Source organism: Leucopleurus acutus (genome assembly GCF_964270905.1).
Source record: "Leucopleurus acutus genome assembly, chromosome: 4".
Classification (NCBI taxonomy): Eukaryota; Metazoa; Chordata; class Mammalia; order Artiodactyla; family Delphinidae; genus Leucopleurus; species Leucopleurus acutus.
Window position 1 is genome coordinate 82870496 of NC_139146.1, and position 18332 is coordinate 82888827.

General features: G+C 32.1%; 1 protein-coding gene across 1 annotated transcript in view; it reads right to left on the minus strand.

Annotated features, from left to right (window-relative positions):
* TECRL (trans-2,3-enoyl-CoA reductase like) overlaps positions 1–18332 on the minus strand; it is a gene marked incomplete at both ends in the record, with an annotated part of 92007 nt that overhangs the window by 46745 nt on the left and 26930 nt on the right. The window lies entirely within an intron of this gene.

Consider the following 18332-nt stretch of genomic DNA (forward strand, 5'->3'; position numbering starts at 1 on the left):
TGGATTGTCATGGCACTGGATGTCATATATTAGGATAAACTCTGGATAGACAGGTTCAGTATTGTTTCTTGAACTTTTGTTTCAATAACTTAAATTGTAGAGATACATTTGTGTTTTTATAAGATTAGTGTTCATTCTTTATTCTGAATAATATGGATCTAATATATATATATTGTATTTTATTATAAAATAAAATACATTTCCTAAAGCTCTGTATTATAGAGTTTTTTATAAAAATTGGCATCAGTGATTGAATTAAATCCTGTAAGATAAATAAAACAGATTTAAAGGTTTGAACATTTTCTTTCTTCAAAAAGATTTGTTTTAAAATTTTGAAACATAAAGGAAGAGGGCAATAATATAATTATATTGGACATAAATCATCTAAAATATGTTATAAGCTACATACACTCAAGTACATATGCCAAGATGTACCTAAGAACATGTTGACTGCCATCATTTTATTATGATTGGAATTCCTCTTATAGAATATTGATCAACAGTATAAATTTTAACTGAAATGCACCATTCATATTTCCAGGTATTCAATTTTAGAAATGACAAAAGTCAGCGATAGAGAAATATTTTATTCTTGACTCACTGATGGCATGTGTTCTATCTTTGTGTATATGAAAATATAGAGCCAATTAGTAGTTACAACATACAGACTAAAGCATGCATAGATTAAATTATTTAGTGTGGTATAGTTTATAAGGTATTAAAATTATTCTTGTTAGTTCTTGATTACACATGGTATTGAATACTTAAATGAAACATATGTGTCATATTAATACTGAAAGAGGAGAAATTTAGAAGAAAAAGTACTATAGGAACTTTTCAGAAATAATTAGTATCCTTCATGACCTAGAACTTGACTCCCTTACATAAGACTCTAGGTAAAACTTGCCCCCTAACCTCTACCATTTTCTTGATCACCCGTCCTACTAGGAGGGAGAAATTCTGAGAACAGTTAAGGATTAATTAAAGAAACCACTTAATTAACATGGTGGAATATTCATAGCAGACCACAGAGACGTTTGGGGAAAGAAGGCAGTGATTTATTTTTGTTGTTTACATCTTGGGTTCTTTGTGGCTGGTGCGGTGAGATGGAATGAAGAGTAAAGAGAAACAGAATGCAGTTCTTAAGAATATGCTATGCAGAGCTGGCTGTGTTCAAGAGTTTAGCAGAAGTAAGATAAAACAATGTTGTACAAGTTTCTATGCGGCTCAGTTCAGTGCCTCAAAATTCCATAACTGCATGTAGGAGAAAACAAGTGAATTTGTCTGGGTTGTTCACTGTGACCTACCACTAGATACAAGTGTTGCAGTCAGAGTTAATCTGGGAGATGACAGTTCCAGAGAGGAAGAAGCAAAGAAGGCCCATATTTTCTAAATAATTGATATATACAGGATATTAGGAAATACATTTGAAATGTTCAGAAAAATAAATATGTGACATGTCAACAAAACCTTTAGGTAATAAAGCCTCAAAAATGTAGCATCATAAATTTAAAGTGTATTAATTGTTATTTTCAATAACCCACTTGAAAAGTGAACTATATATAATTAATGTGTTTATATGTAATATAAATATGTTATATATTAACTTTTTTCAAATACAAGTACGTATAAAAGGACTATGTGTATATATATATATAAAACAATGCAGATTCATTTTAAGGTTAAAAATATAAAAAATGGAAAAAATAGTTATATGAATAGATGAATAACAAGACATTAAACAAAAGAACCATTTAGAATTCTATCTGGAATAATAAAGTCTGGCATAATGTGAATATGTACTAAAAGTTAATATAATGCAAAATCTCTTAATGACATTCCCTATATGAAAATTAATAAAGGAAGGATATCATCAATAGTTGATGAAGAGGTTTTCATGGTAAATTTCTGAGCATAGAACACTGCATTTCACCTTCAATAGACTTTTTTCTTACCCCAGAAAATGACAGTAATACTATAAATGCTAAAATAAACATAATTAGAAGCCTATTAAAATCCTATAGGAAAGAAACATTTTTTTAAAAAATCTCTAAAACTTATGAAATCAACTTGATTTAATCTAAAATGATTTCCTGAAATGAACTAAAATAACTGCAAGTGTAATTGAAAAACAATTGTGAACCAGTAGCTGCTAAGTGCATTTCAAATGGCATCCCATTTCAAGATAACCTTGTAAGGCAAGCAAATAAAACCAGAGTGTAATGAGAAATAAATTAAAGGAACTATAAGCATGAGGTAAAATAAAGAAATTAATTTTCCAGAAGAGGGATGGTAGTAGTCTCCTGTGCTTAAATTCTATGACACCAGATCTGAGTTTTGAACATACATCTATACACAGCACTTTGAAGAAAAGATAACAGGCAAGAGGCCATTTGTTGAAAACATCAAGCATGATGATTGGTCTTGAAATGCTGCTTTTCATGAGGTGATTCTGAAACATTGTATATATTTTATCTAAAGAAAAAGATTTAGGGGAAAATGAAAGTAATTTTTAAATACTGAAAAATTATTAAGCAGAATAAAGACAAGGACTATTAAAAACACCTTTAGGGTTAACTGGAAGAAAGAGTATTTGTGCAAGGTAAGAATTTCACTGAAAGTGGTTAACCACTGGCTTCCTCTCATAGATATGTGTAATGTGAATATTTAAAAGATAATGTAGTATAAATTCCTCTATTTTGTGGGAAGGTGGACTGAAAAACTTTTAAGATACATATCACTTCTCAAAAGAGCATTTATTAATAATTCTGTATTATTAAAAAATGAATACCTGAAACTTTGTATCAGGTTTTGTCAATCATCCTAATAATATATATTTTTAATCCTTGCTTAAGGTAAATTAAATTAAGAAAAATAATTGGCATAATAAACATAAACTACATAACATGCATAATGCTTGTATGTATAATAAGCAGACATAAAATTTTTCATCATAGAATATTCATACTGTAAAATTCTTCAAAATATATCTACTATTATATAGTAGATATATTTATATCTACTATATATATCTATATATCTATTTATATCTACTATATATATCTATATATAGTAGATATATTATATATCTACTATTAATAACAATGAAAAAGATAAGGCCAAGTATGATGAAATTATTTGCCTAAATTAAATCAATGATTTAATGGTTAAGTCTGGTCTAGCACCCAAGACTCAATTCTCAATTTACTAAACTTTCTAATATACCGTGTTTTATTTTTCTTCTGATTCTTTTAAATCAGTAAATAGCATGTCAAAGAGTAGTAAAAGGAAAGCAATAAGTGAAGGACAGGAAAATGAATATATGTAGCCACTCTTATTCCTCAATCCCTTGATTGTTCTAAGCCCTAACTGGGATTTTTATTTTATTTATTTATTTCTTATTGACATATAGTTGATGTACAATATTATATACAAATGTACAATATAGTGATTTGCAATTTTTAAAGGTTGTACTCTATTGATAGTTATTATAAAATATTGGCTATATTCCCTGTGTTGTACAATAAATCCTTGTAGCTTATTTTATATATAATAGTTTGTACCTCTTAATCCTCTACCGCTATGTTGATCCTCTCCCTTTCTGTCTCCCCACTGGTAACCACTAGTTTGCTCTCCATATCTGTGAGTCTGCTTCCTTTTAGTTATATTTACTAGTTTGTTGTATGTTTTTAGATTCCACAGATAAGTGATATCATACAGTACTTTTCTTTCTCTGTTTGGCTTATTTCACTTAGCGTAATACCCTCCAATTCCATCCATGTAGCTGCATATGGCAAATTTTCATTCGTTTCTATAGATGAGTATTAGTCCATTGCATATATCTATATCACATCTTCTTTATCCATTCATTTGTTGATGGACACTTAGGTTGCTTGCATATCTTGGCAACTGTAAATAATGCTGCTATAAATTTTGAAGCAAATTCTTGTTTCCTCTTATCTTTTTTTCTGTTATGCATATTAATGTCTTTGAAATTGAAACATTTCAGTAGCAAATTTAAAGGACAAAAGAATCATGTCAGTTATAAATGGTTTAAATGGCATATCACTGTTTGTATTGCATAATCTGTGGACTCTCTCTGGATGGAAACTTATTGCAAGTTTGCCAAATATATGATCATTTACCTGTGTCTTTTTTTTTTTTTTTTTTGCGGTACGCGGGCCTCTCACTGTTGTGGCCTCTCCCGCTGCGGAGCACAGGCTCTGAATGTGCAGGCTCAGCAGCCATGGCTCACGGGCCCAGCCGCTCCGTGGCATGTGGGATCTTCCCGGACCAGGGCACGAACCCACATCCCCTGCATCGGCAGGTGGACTCTAAACCACTGTGCCACCAGGGAAGCCCTATCTGTGTCTTCTTGTTTATGCAGGAATTGAAATGCACTTGCAATGTTATAAATTATATTTAATACATACTAAGTGCCCACTTATACACGATAAGAATCTATATGGCATGATTACCATTCTTCAGTATTTTATAAATTAAAAAGAACAACTGATGACTCAGAATGATGCACATAACATATTTTACAATGTCATTTTTAAGAGACATTGGAATTCAGAGAAGGCTGAAGTGACTGAATACTGGAAAAGCATGGGAGTATTTCATGGGCAGAGACTTTATTAACACATAATATATAACTAATTAGAAGAAAATAGGAAAGGTCAGGTGAGAAATATATGTGGAAAATTAAAAAGATACATTGAATCATTTACCGTCCAATATGTGTGTGTATCTTCAATACATGCACTGAAGTAAATGTAACTTTGTAGAAAATATGCTATTTCCCTAAAAATAACAAATTAAAATAGCAGATAACAAAGCTGATGGATTCCATTTAGGGATAAATAGTTTTGTGACTTTCCATAGTCAATGATTGCATTTGGTTGGAAACTATATTTCCATGATCATGATTCAGTGTATTCACACTGATAATAAATAAATCTTCTAAGGTATGTTTATGATATGAATAGTCAAATTAATATACTCAATCATCAGTACTTTTTAAAATAAACATTTGAAATGCAGCATATAATACAATAAATGATCAAAGACCAAGAGTAAGTCCAGAAAGCATCAGATATGTAAAGTGTCTCATAAACTTAATCACCTAAATTTATTAAAAAATGAGTAAAGATGTAAAATAAGGAATCAAAAACATGAGAAAAGTATATGGCACTATAAACATTTAGAGTTTTATTTGATAAAATACCAAATAAAATTTATAGAAAACAAACAGTTAATTTTATAGTAATAAAAATGTAATGGAATGATGGTATAGTCAATACTATGAGGCAGAAGAGAGAATTTGTCAATTGGAAGATGAACCAGAAGAAATTACTCAAGAAGAAGAAAATTAAAAGGAATAAGAGAATATAAAAAACATTAAAAGAAATAGAAAATTGAATGATAATCCATACATTAGACATCCTTAAGCATATGCAAAGAATTCCATTAACTGCAATAGTAAACTATATGTTCTACCCAATTCTTCCTATTGAGGACAACTAAGAAAGTATGGCAAAATATTTTATCAAAATCTCCATAGAGTTAATAACAAAAATGAAGTATTATGAAGCTAATATCTGGGAGAAAGGGAATCCCAGAAAGCTGAGCCCAGCAACTGAAGCCACATTCCTCTCAGGATATCTGCTTATATTGAAAGAGACAGCTGAGCAAGGCTTTCCACAGACTCACAAGCCTGAGAAAACAGAAAAGCAGATTTTATTCTCAATCAAGAAAGAAAAGTCCTAGTAAAAGCCCACTTTTTCAACCGGTATCACAAAATAAGGACAAATCAGAAACACAAGTTCTCACAAAGAATGAAGCTGAATTTTGAATCATCTTAATACTTGTTTGGATTCAAGGGATCTGTAAGTTCCAAAGTCCAGCCCTACTGCCTGAAGAAGCAAAAGTAAATCTCTGGAGACATACAATTTTATCCAGTCTTTAATTACCTCACATTTTTTGATATTTTCAAATTTCATGAAGGGCAATTAGACTGAGAACAGATTTCAAAATGATGGCAACAAGAGATATTGTCCAAATAGCTTCCAAATGGAGTATTTTTTAAAGGAAATATAAAATAGTAACATTATTAGTTAGACTGACAAATCTTACCATTAATAGACCCTTGTTGTCTGTTAGTAGATGAACATCCAAAGGATCAACTTAGAGAAAAAGAAATTGATTCTAGGACTGAGATGAGATAAACTAAACAATATTGAGCAAAGAAACTAGCACATAAGTAGATGTTTTATATAAGATAGCAGAATATCTATATAATTTGAATATATAAATTAATAATGATAAATAAGTAATAATTTACATTCATATAAAAAACAAAATACTGGACAGCAATAATGTACAAAGTGGAAAGTATTCTTTGGATTTAAGCATTCTGAATACCTTATAAAATTTAAGAAGGATGTAAAAAGTAGTCGTTAATCTCAGATTTTGATAAAAGGTTTTTAAAATTTTTTGAGCAGTTTTATTAGTAAAATTTTGTACATCTGGGAATCCAAACTTTTTCTTAATAATGGCAAACTATTTTCCTTATTCTGGCATCCAGAGATGTACACAACTTTCTCCTTTTCTGTCCAGCAAAAGCCCTGCTCCAATGGGAAGTTCTCATGTGTACAAAACAAAATTAAGGGACAGGAAATATTGACCAGGCCATGGAATGCTAAATAGGAAACACGGTAGCATTACAGAATGTCCTGTGTACGTTGAATTATCACTTTAGCTACATTGCTTTAGTAGTACTTTTATACTCTTTCCAAACAGTAAAAGTCTAAAAGCCTGAACAAATGGGCAAACACATGATTTCTGTTTCTTTTCTCATTGGAAATAAACACCAAGTATCATACAAAACCCTTCCTTGATGTACTAAAATACTTTCTGGTGATTTAATATTGTTGAATCAGTTGTTTTATTTGTGAGAAATGATTCCTTCCTTATAGTACTTCACTAGAAATAAATGAACCATTTTATTCCCTGTACACCATAAATGCCGCCTACGCAATTAAGTGAAAACGCTAAAATGGAATCAAGGAAACCAGTAAAAATATGTGTGATAGTGTTTATGTATCTGAAAAATAAGAGGACAATTTCCTATCTTATACCCAATAACAAGTTTTAACATTCAAACCAGCATCAACCAATGTGTATAAATTTTGCTGACCTTAAAAAGAAAATGCATCTGCTTGAGAGTTTGCTATTACAAAGTTCTCAAGTAAGAAAGACAAAGTGTTGGGCTTCCCTGGTGGCGCAGTGGTTGAGAGTCCGTCTGCCGATGCAGGGGATACGGGTTCGTGCCCCGGTCTGGGAAGATCCCACATGCCGCGGAGCGGCTGGGCCCGTGAGCCATGGCCACTGAGCCTGCGCGTCCGGAGCCTGTGCTCCGCAATGGGAGAGGCCACAACAGTGAGAGGCCCGCGTATCGCAAAAAATAAAAAAAAAAAAAAAAAAAAAAAAAAAAAAGAAAGACAAAGTGTTATAATGCTGTATAATCAGCAACCACAAAGCAAGCCGTCTGTAGGAAAACAGACATGGTTCTAAACATATTTAAAAGCTGCATAAACAAATATTCAGAATTATAAAATAAAGAGTATGAAAGCAAGAGACATAAAGTAACAAGCCAATTTCACAGTAAAATACAGGGCACAAAGCAAGAAAATGTGGGACAGGAAGAAGAGCATACAGAGCACAACTGAACTATTTCTTTGTCTTCCCTGGTTTAAGTTTATAACCAGTTTGTTCATGTAATTACCCACCATACTTCTAAGGAACCACCAGGATTGATCATCATGCCTATACTCCCATTTACTTTAGATATCATTTAGTTGTTCAATTGTCTCAGAGCATCCAATATCAGAGTGATACTTCTCCCAATTTTGCTTTGTACAACAACTAATCAGACCTAACTGTCCACCTCTCCATGTTTTCTCAGACTCCTCCAATGTACTTCAGGGCATTTATAGTCTGTCATCAGCAACAACTTTTAAATCAACAACTTCCACTCAAAAAATCCCTCAATCTTCTTACTTTAATATAAAATTTTTCTGCATCTTCTTCAACTGGTATTTATTCTTTATGCCAAACTCAATTGTGTGCCTAAAAGTATATTAGGAATCCTCCGTGCTGTTAAATCCAAAACATTTTTCCCCATTCTCCTCAGGTAATGCCTATCAACACACTTTACTACTTAGCATTATTTCTTCTTGTTGACATCTATGATCCACAGGTATTTCCATCTAAGTCACTGAGGACTTAACTCAGAGCAACCTCTCTACCACTATTCATTTACCATTGTACCATTGTAGGTGATTTTAATATCACTTAAATTCCCTGTCCTTTAGTGCCTTGATCTACTCATCCAAATATTCTCTGTCTACTCTCTCACTCTTTCCCAGAGTCTCATGCTCACCAATAAATGCATTGCCTCCAAAACACATATTTCCAACATCCTACTTCCTCATCATCACTACCGTTCCTTCCTATTTAATTTAGTATTTCTAGCTCAGATAATTTTTGATTCTCCAAGGACTTCCCAAAAATTATCTTACTATTTTCACTATAAGTTTTTTATTTCTCCCACATTTAAATTTTTCTCTAGGCTCAATTCTAGTATCCATAATTGTAATCACACCTAATCAATAATCTTAACTACTTCGCTACTTAGAAAATGCTAAACCTTGTTGTATTCAACTATTCCATTCTCTGTGTCTGAATCTGAGTTTTTGAATGGTTTTCCTCTGATGCTATCACTTCCCTGCTTTCCCTTATACTATCAGAATGAGCAGACCCCAGTACTACTTCCCAGTTACTTTTTCCCATTACCTTGCTTTTTGATCTTTCTATCTGAAATGATTTTATGTAGCTATTCAGATGCTTAGTATACATTCCTCCTTACTGTTGTGCAACATCATGAGGATAGGTAGTTATAGTCATTTGTATTACCACTATATAGGGAGATTAGAAGATTACCTGGCACAGAGGAATGTGTGAATTTATAAGATTTGAATAAACACATGGCCTCTTATTGAAGAATAATTGGCAGAAGATATGCACCATAGTTTTAATAAAATGTAATATCAGTTATTTATAATAAATTCTTTTCCCTGTATAATGAACCAGTGTCTTGTTACTAGTTAATTGCAAAGCCTGTGGACATTGACTGGGTTTAAATCCTGAGACTATAATCTACTAGTTGTCTTATTTATCTTGAGCAAGTTACCTTTCTGAATCCTATTTTTCTCATATATTAAGCAAAATTTTTTGAAAACAAATAGAGGAGGGATAACAAAGTTATCTAACTCTTAGGGATGTTTTGAGACTTGAACGAGATAATGCATGCAAATAATCAAAAACTCTTAACAACTAATTGAAAGATGTGATGTGTGTAAGAAAGATTTGTGACTGCTGAAATTAACAAAGATAAGGGGGAAATAGATTGTAATCATTTCCAAGACAGAGTGCATGGGCAAATTGAGCCAGGTAAGAAATAAATACTGTGATACAGTGTCTATTTGCCTACATCTTCTTCATGTGTTCATGTTATTTACTTTGCAGTAAGTTACTGTTTCTCAGTGGTGCAAAGTGATCATGCTCATAAAAAATGTGTATGAACGATTGTAAATTTCACACTATGCTAATATAATTCTCCTATTTATCAATCATATATGAACTCACTAGAGTTACAGAAACTAATAGAGCAAATAAATAATAGAGTATAAATAATGTCACAGTCAAAACACAGTTGCTCTTCAACAGGGACAAAACCAAGGAAACATTCCTCACCCCACACCTCAAATTATACATTAAGTAGATTTTTCTTTGCCGCCACCAAGATGAACATACACACATACACGCAGAGTATGAGGACATTATGAGAATCTTCTGTGCCATAAGAAGCTTGAACCTGATGCTGGAGGTAGGTAGTAAGGACAAGATACTAGAGTAGGTCAATATATGAGAAAATGTATCCAACAGGAGTCTATGCAGGTATCTAGATTAAACATTACAGATTAAAAATTACAAAGACTTAAACTGTGGTTATGAGAATTACGGTGATTTGCAGATTTCAAATATACCAATGTTATCAAATTGGTAAGTTTTTCAGTAGTAGTCACTTATTTATTAATCAGAGGCCCCTTTCAGAAAATCGCATTGTAATTTCTGAACACAACCTAAGAATTTTAATATGGCTTTATGTACACATGCCTGCACAGCCAGACCTATATACAAACAAACACAAATAGTTGCTCTTATAATTGAGATATTTCACCTTTTTTGGGATTAGGAAAGTTTACATTAATTTGTCATTCCCCAAACCCAATAGCTTCAAATATAAACAAAATGCTTAGGATATATATGACTTCTCATTATCAAACTACTACAATTACTGAGAAATCCAAACACAGTTTTCAGCTAAGGCAGATAAACAGTTCATAAGGTGAAAATCTTCCATGTCAATAAACCCTAGAACTTTTTAAATGACATTTTTATATCACAAGATGATTTAATATGAAGTACATTTTATTATATATTGTCCCAAAGATTACTTCTTTTCAGTTTTCACCAATTGTTAGGACTTGGAAAAAACCTTGAACATTTCCAGATTGAGTCTGTTCCCCCAGGTGTGTGTGTCAAAATTCTAATGAATTGCTCTTAGGTGTCTGCAATATGTACAAGATATTGAGATGCCAGATTGGCTGTTTAATATACAGTTGAAAGTTCTAAGAAGGAGACAGTTTTGATTTCTTTTATTCATTAGTGATATTTTCTAAGCCATGGGAATTGTTGAGAACATAACATAAAAGAAAGAAATGTAGAATTAAAAGGGGAAATTGTTGAAAATAGAATCTGAGAAGTAATGAATATTTAAGAGGCCAAAAAATGATGAGCGGTCCTCAAAGGAGTCTGGGAACAAGAAGTTTTAGAGATGACAAAAGTCATATATAATGTCTTAAAATCAAATGGGCAGAGAGTTAAAATCAACAAACAAACGAAGACAATCAAAGAGAAGAATGGTGTATTAGGTCAAATGCAACTGAGAGTTCAAGTTACACATGACCAAAAATGATCCATCGCCTCAGCAAAACAGAAACTGCCAGTGACCTTAGACAGGTCTTTGGCATGCTGACAAAGAAAACTATTTTGAAGTGACTGCTAAGTGATGGACAGAAGAAGGAGTGATGGTATTGCTAGAAGTGGTTTGTAAGTTGAGATATTCTTTTTTATTTATTATTTTAAAATTTTTATTTATTTATTTATTTTATATAGCAGGTTCTTATTAGTTTTCTATTTTATACAGATATTCTTTTTTTTAAACACCTTTATTGGAATATAATTGCTTTACAATGGTGTGTTAGTTTCTGCTTTATAACAAAGTGAATCAGTTATACATATACATATGTTCCCATATCTCTTCCCTCTTGCATCTCCCTCCCTCCCACCCTCCCTATCCTACCCCTCTAGGGTGGGACAAAGCACCAAGCTGATCTCCCTGTGCTATGCAGCTGCTTCCCACTAGCTATCTATTTTATGTTTGGTAATGTATATATGTCCACGCCACTCTCTCACTTTGTCACACCTTACCCTTCCCCCTCCCCATATCCTCAAGTCCATTCTCTAGTAGGTCTGTGTCTTTATTCCCGTCTTGCCCCAGGTTCTTCATGACCTTTTTTTTTTTTCTCTTAGATTCCATATATACGTGTTAGCATATGGTATTTGTTTTTCTCTTTCTGACTTACTTCACTCTGTATGACAGACTCTAGGTCCATCCACCTCACTACAAATAACTCAATTTTGTTTCTTTTTATGGCTGAGTAATATTCCATTGTATATATGTGACACATCTTCTTTATCCATTCATCTGTTGATGGACACTTAGGTTGCTTCCATGTCCTGGCTATTGTAAATAGAGCTGCAATGAACATTGTGGTACATGACTCTTTTTGAATTATGGTTTTCTCAGGGTATATGCCCAGTAGTGGGATTGCTGGGTCATATGGTAGTTCTACTTTTAGTTTTTTAAGGAACCTACATACTGTTCTCCATAGTGGCTGTATCAATTTACATTCCCACCAACAGTGCAAGAGGGTTCCATTTTCTCCACACCCTCTCCAGCATTTATTGTTTCTAGATTTTTTGATGATGGCCATTCTGACAGGTGTGAGATGATATCTCATTGTAGTTTTGATTTGCATTTCTCTAATGATTAGTGATGTTGAGCATTCTTTCATGTGTTTGTTGGCAATCTGTATATCTTCTTTGGAGAAATGTCTATTTAGGTCTTCTGCCCATTTTTGGATTGGGTTGTTTGTTTTTTTGATATTGAGCTGCATGAGTTGCTTGTAAATTTTGGAGATTAATCCTTTGTCAGTTGATTCATCAGATACTCTTGATAAAAGAATAAAGAGGAAGCATCTGAAGATATAAGGAGAATGAGAGTAAAGGAATAAATCTCATTTATTTAAAGGATATGGAGAGAGGATTGCACAGTGGAGCTAAGAATTTGATATGGATCAACCAGAAAGAGAGCAATTTAGGTAAAGTACAAAAAAAAAAATCAATGTTAAGCTAGATGATAAATCCAAAGACAGGTGGTGTTCTAGAGACTGTGTATCTCCCTGAGTTCCAGAAACTGGAAGTCCTGAAGCAAAAGAGAGAGATGTTTAGAATAATAGATGGTCAAGAGATTTGTTCAGAGTTTCAAATATTGAAATGAACTTCTAACTAATGACAAATCTCATGGTATTGATAAGGGGGTAAGTAGCTAAAGCAGAGTGGAAGTGAAAATAGCAGAAAATCAAGGAGTTCTGGGACTAGCATACTGGATGTTTATTATTTTAGGTGTAATTTTCAATGAAATGCCAGAACTTCGAATGAAGGTGAAATTTTAGATTCTAGAGCCATCAAAGAAAATAGAGAAAGGTTATGTAGGTAAGTACAAAATAAAGAGGAATGAAAGGTAGTAAACTAGAATAACATGAATCTTACAGAAGGTGAAGTTTTATGTGAAAGAAAATTTAATGACTTAAATTTTAAAAGTTAACTAGATGAATGATGTACTGTGGATTATGACAAAATATAGGAATTTTACTTGATGAACATACAGTCAACCTCAAATTATACTATAGATATGTCTATCTAAAATATTCTTTTTAGATTAAATCATTTTACTTTTGACTCTCCTACATTACTTAGGTACAGCCCAGAAATGACCAAGATAGGCTTTTAGACTCAAGTGATACTGTAATAGGGAATTAAGATATTCTCTTGTTAAGAACATATAGATATAACAAGTAGTAACGTGTTAATCATAATATATTGGTATTATATATACATTATTTGGGGTTTCTGAAAATCTTTTGTCTATACTAAATAAGTTAGCCAGGAAAGATTGCTTAATTCATACAAATGCATTTCATAATTTTCTGAAAAGACTTTAGAACATCTCTATACTTTCCCAGCTCTATGGTGGAAAAGGTAAATATTTTAACAATATGTTCAATTGATGATACACCTTGCCCTAACATCTAATCATACACACACACACACACACACACACACACACACACACACACCCTAAGTTCTGTATATTAAAATGCACAGAATACTTATATAATACCGCATAATGCTACCCTATAATCATTTAGATGGTACTATGAATAAAAGCTGTTTCAGTGTGGCTTTATTTGACAGTTTATTCTAACTCATTTCAAGAGAGAACTAGTACTCATTAAAATATATGGTGAGGGCTTCCCTGGCGGTGCAGTTGTTGGGAATCCACCTGCCAATGCAGGGGACATTGGTTCAAGCCCTGGTCCAGGAAGATCCCACATGCCGCAGAGCAACTGAGCCCATGCACCACAACTGCTGAGCCAGTGCTCTGGAGCCCACAAGCTAGAGCCTGCTTGCTGCAGCTACTGAAGCCCGTGCTCCTAGAGTCTGTGCTTCGCAACAGGAGAGGCCACCGCAATGAGAGGCCCCTGCACCACAGCAAAGAATGGCCCCTGCTCGCCACAACTAGAGAAAGCCTGTGTGCAGCAATGAAGACCCAATGCAGCCAAAAATAAATTAAATAAATAAATTTATTTTAAAAAATAAAATAAACTATATGGTGAAAAGATAAGAGTGCTATTCAGGGTGATATTTGGTAACTATTAAAAATTAAATATTACTGATTTATATAAATATTGGGATTATAATTTTGTAAAGCATTATGCCCCTGAAAATGTTTAGAATTCAAATTTATGAACCCTAAAAATAAATGAAAGTGATGTCAAGAAGTTATCTTCTGAGAATTATGAATGAAAGAAGAGAGAAATCATGATACAAAATAAATGACCATGGGAACATTTTTAAAGTAGAAGTAATTCTCTAAGATTTAAATTTCTAAGATTTAGATATTTAAAAAAGAAAATATATAAAATATCTATATGAGAGAAAACAGCTCTATAAATTTATTAATAATATGTGAGTAGAAACTAAAATTTTAAAAATGACAAAGACAATTGAAATGGTGAGAATCCTATATCCATTCCTTATACCAGGATATATTCCAGATACCAAAAATATTTTATGTAAAAAACAAAACCATAACTTACAAGTGTAAAAATAAAACATCAGTAACATTTTTAAAGTTTGGAGGATGAAAAAACAATTCTAAGCTACATAAAACAGAAAATATGAAATATGTAATTGGCAAATTTAGATTTATTTTTTCCAGAAGAAAATAAAAAACAGTGACTGTGGCCTGTACACCAATTAATAAAGACATATATTATTAAGGCAATAAAAACATCTGAATAAACAAAAACGTGGGTAAAGACCTTGAATGGGCAATATCCAGAAAAAATACATATAAATCACAAACAAGAGTATGAAAAACTTCTCTAGTGATCCAATACATGGAATCTAATACTAAATGAAATTGTTTTCCAATCCTTAATTACTAAAAATTGATATCTGTGAATATCCAGGGTTATTGAGAAAAGGGAAAAAAGACATTCTGAAGTATTGTTTTGAGTCTGTAAATTAGGAGGGTAAATTTCGCAATAATGTATTACATCAATAATGAATACATCAATGCATAGTACATGGTAAATGTTCAATAAATATTTTTCAACATTCAACAAATATTGCTGAATAAACAAACATAATATTGCTTTATTATGGAAACAGTTAGGTATGTATCCAGAGAATGTGTATTGCTCATCCAAGCAAATGTATATCTCCAGCAATATTTTTTTTTTTTTTTTGCGGTACGCGGGCCTCTCACTGTTGTGGCCTCTCGCGTTGTGGAGCACAGGCTCCAGACGCGCAGGCTCAGCAGCCATGGCTCACGAGCCCAGCTGCTCCGTGGCATGTGGGATCTTCCCGGACCGGGGCACGAACCCGTGTCCCCTGCATTGGCAGGCGGACTCTCAACCACTGCGCCACCAGGGAAGCCCACGGGAAGTTTTTTTTAAGTTTCCTGAAATCTTAAAAAAAGATCCACATAGTTTTAGGCAGATTGTCACCTGGACTTGTATAATTCTTTATTTTTCATCTCAGTTTTCAAAGCAAGGTTTAATTCTTCTGTGAGACCTTTGTGAGAAGATGAGAATGACTAGAGTGTGGTGTATAGAGACATGAGTATGAAAATCACTGAAGATCTCCAGGAGAGACTTCAAGATACAAACAAGAATGATAATTACAAGTGTTAATGAATAAGTAAATGGAGATAAAGAAAGACTAGTGGAGGATTTGCAGCTGAGGGCTTTTTACCATTTTGGTACATGAAATAAGAAGAGGAGAAATAGGTCAAAGTATATATTTGTATGTGTATGCATATATATAATTTATAATTTTATCTCTTTTTCATGAAAACCATTGCTCTTTCCCTTTTGCCTTAACAGCTAATATTATGACTGTAGTTTCCTCCCCTTTCTACCTCTTCACCAGTCTGATTGTTATGGTGTCACCAAGGTAATCTAAAATATGACTCATAACAAAGCAGAACTGAAAAATTGTGAGCCTTAGAAGAGCATAAGATAGTCATTTTATAGGACAAGAAAAATCACAGTAAAGAAAGTTCTAAAATAGAGCTAAGAAAAATGTTACACTAACACAAGTCAGAGAAATAGGAGGAAGACAAGAAATCAAGTTTAGTCAGAACACCTAAGAGAAGAAAGGATAGAGATAAACGACATGTAGAGAGAATTTTCCCCTCAGGAAACCTAGTCTTCTGATAAGAGTTATATATATATATATTATTTTCTTTTCTTTACAAGATTAACAATTCCTATTATAACTCCAGGGCCTAAAAATAAACATCATCCAAAACATCTTAATAAAAAATGATTTGGTGTCAAAAAGTAAAGAAGTAACTGTAAAAACCTTACTGTTACAAAACTGTAGTTATAAAACAACTGTAGATATAAAACTACATATATAATATATTTTTTATGTTAAAATAATTTATGAATTTGAATAAAGTATTCAATATTGGTCAATCTTAAAATATGCTAAAAACATGAAATATTAAGGCAATCAACACATAATTTTTTTTACCATTATATATACAGTCACATATTGTTAGATTTAGCAATATTTTTTTATTTCCTTTCACCGTTTGGCAAATGCATTAAGCATAATGTCCAATTTAATTCACTTCTAGATATTTCTCTGTAATGTGATACAGAAAAAAATGTTTTTGTGTTTCTGTACTTTGTAAAACCTGAAGACCAATACGTCTTTGAAATACACTATAATAAATACAAGATCTTCTGAATATTATTTTTCTTTAAGTGATGGGTATACTTTTAAAGTAAAGGTAATTTTGAAAAAGTAGAAAAAGTTACAATTTATTTAAAGCTGATAAAGTTTAGAACTGTGCTTCAAAAAGTGAATAAAATAATAGGGGTCAAGAAATCCTTAAGTCTTGATACAGGTATTAAAACTAACCATATTATCATCATATTTTCAACTGTCCAGTTCTGAAACTGGATGTTACTAGGATTTTTCACAAGCTATTACACCTCACTTTCCTAATTACTAGAAAAGGCTCTAGACCACATAAATGTAGAACTGGTTCTAAAATTTTAAGTCACTGTATAATTATGTCTATATGTAGATACAAACTAACATAAAAATAGTCATAATATCACACATCAAGGTGACTGCACATTCTTTCTAAACATACATTAGCTTTTGACTAACTTCCTTGTTTCCAGACAGTGATAGAAATAATATATTCTTACATTGTCATTATTAACTTAAATGAAATAATTTTGTTGTATCTTTCTGCTTTATAGCAAAAAAGTCTTTTTTAAATGTCTTCGCACTAATTACTACAATCTAAACTTTCTGAAACTTTACTAGATAAAATTAATAAGTCTTTCAAAGGATGGAAATTCAATTGCTAGCTTAACAAAACAAATGCATTTAGAATGTAAATAAACTGGAAATACTTGAAATAACCAGGGTAACATCTTTCACATATGTACTAAGGTAGAAATTTTGAGTTTTCAATAATTTAGAAAATATTGGCATAAATATACAGAGAATTTAATTACCAAGCTAAAAGTTAGAGAATTAATCCACAACAGATCTCTGCACTTCACTTGTTTTATTCTTTTTTCTCTACTATAATGCATTTCTGGTTCTCTTCTGCATATCCAAATCCTACATGTTCTTATGGCAAAATATCAAAACTCACCTGCCTCAAGAATTTTAAACTGGCTAAGCATATTTCAAATAATTCTATTTCATCCTGTATCTGCTTTATGTTCCTATTAAAAATTCTAAATAGAGCTTTCCCCAAATATTTATAAATTTTATATACATTGACTACTTGGGTTTTATTTTTATATTCTTTATATATATATATATATATATATATATAAAATCTTCTTCATGAGCAATTTTTTGAAGGCTAATAAGATGTCTTCTATCTTCATTTGATTATTCATTATGCCTAGCATAATGTCATATACACAAAAAGTATTCAGCAAATAGTCTACATTTTTCCTGAAAGAAAATAATGAAAATAATAAAACAGTTCTACCAATTTTACTGTCAAGTATTGTTAAACAATCTGATGTATTAAATTGTGAGCTTTAACTATTTTCAGAAAAGAAATGTTGTTCAACTAAATCCAAAAGTATTAAAAATGCTCCTTAGCAAAATCCACAGAATGTACAACACCAAAAATGAATCCTAATGTAAACTGTGGACTTTGGGTAATTATGATGTGTCAATGTAAGTTTGGGGGGTGTACAAATGTACGACTCTGTATGCTTGTGGTGGAGAATGCTGTACCC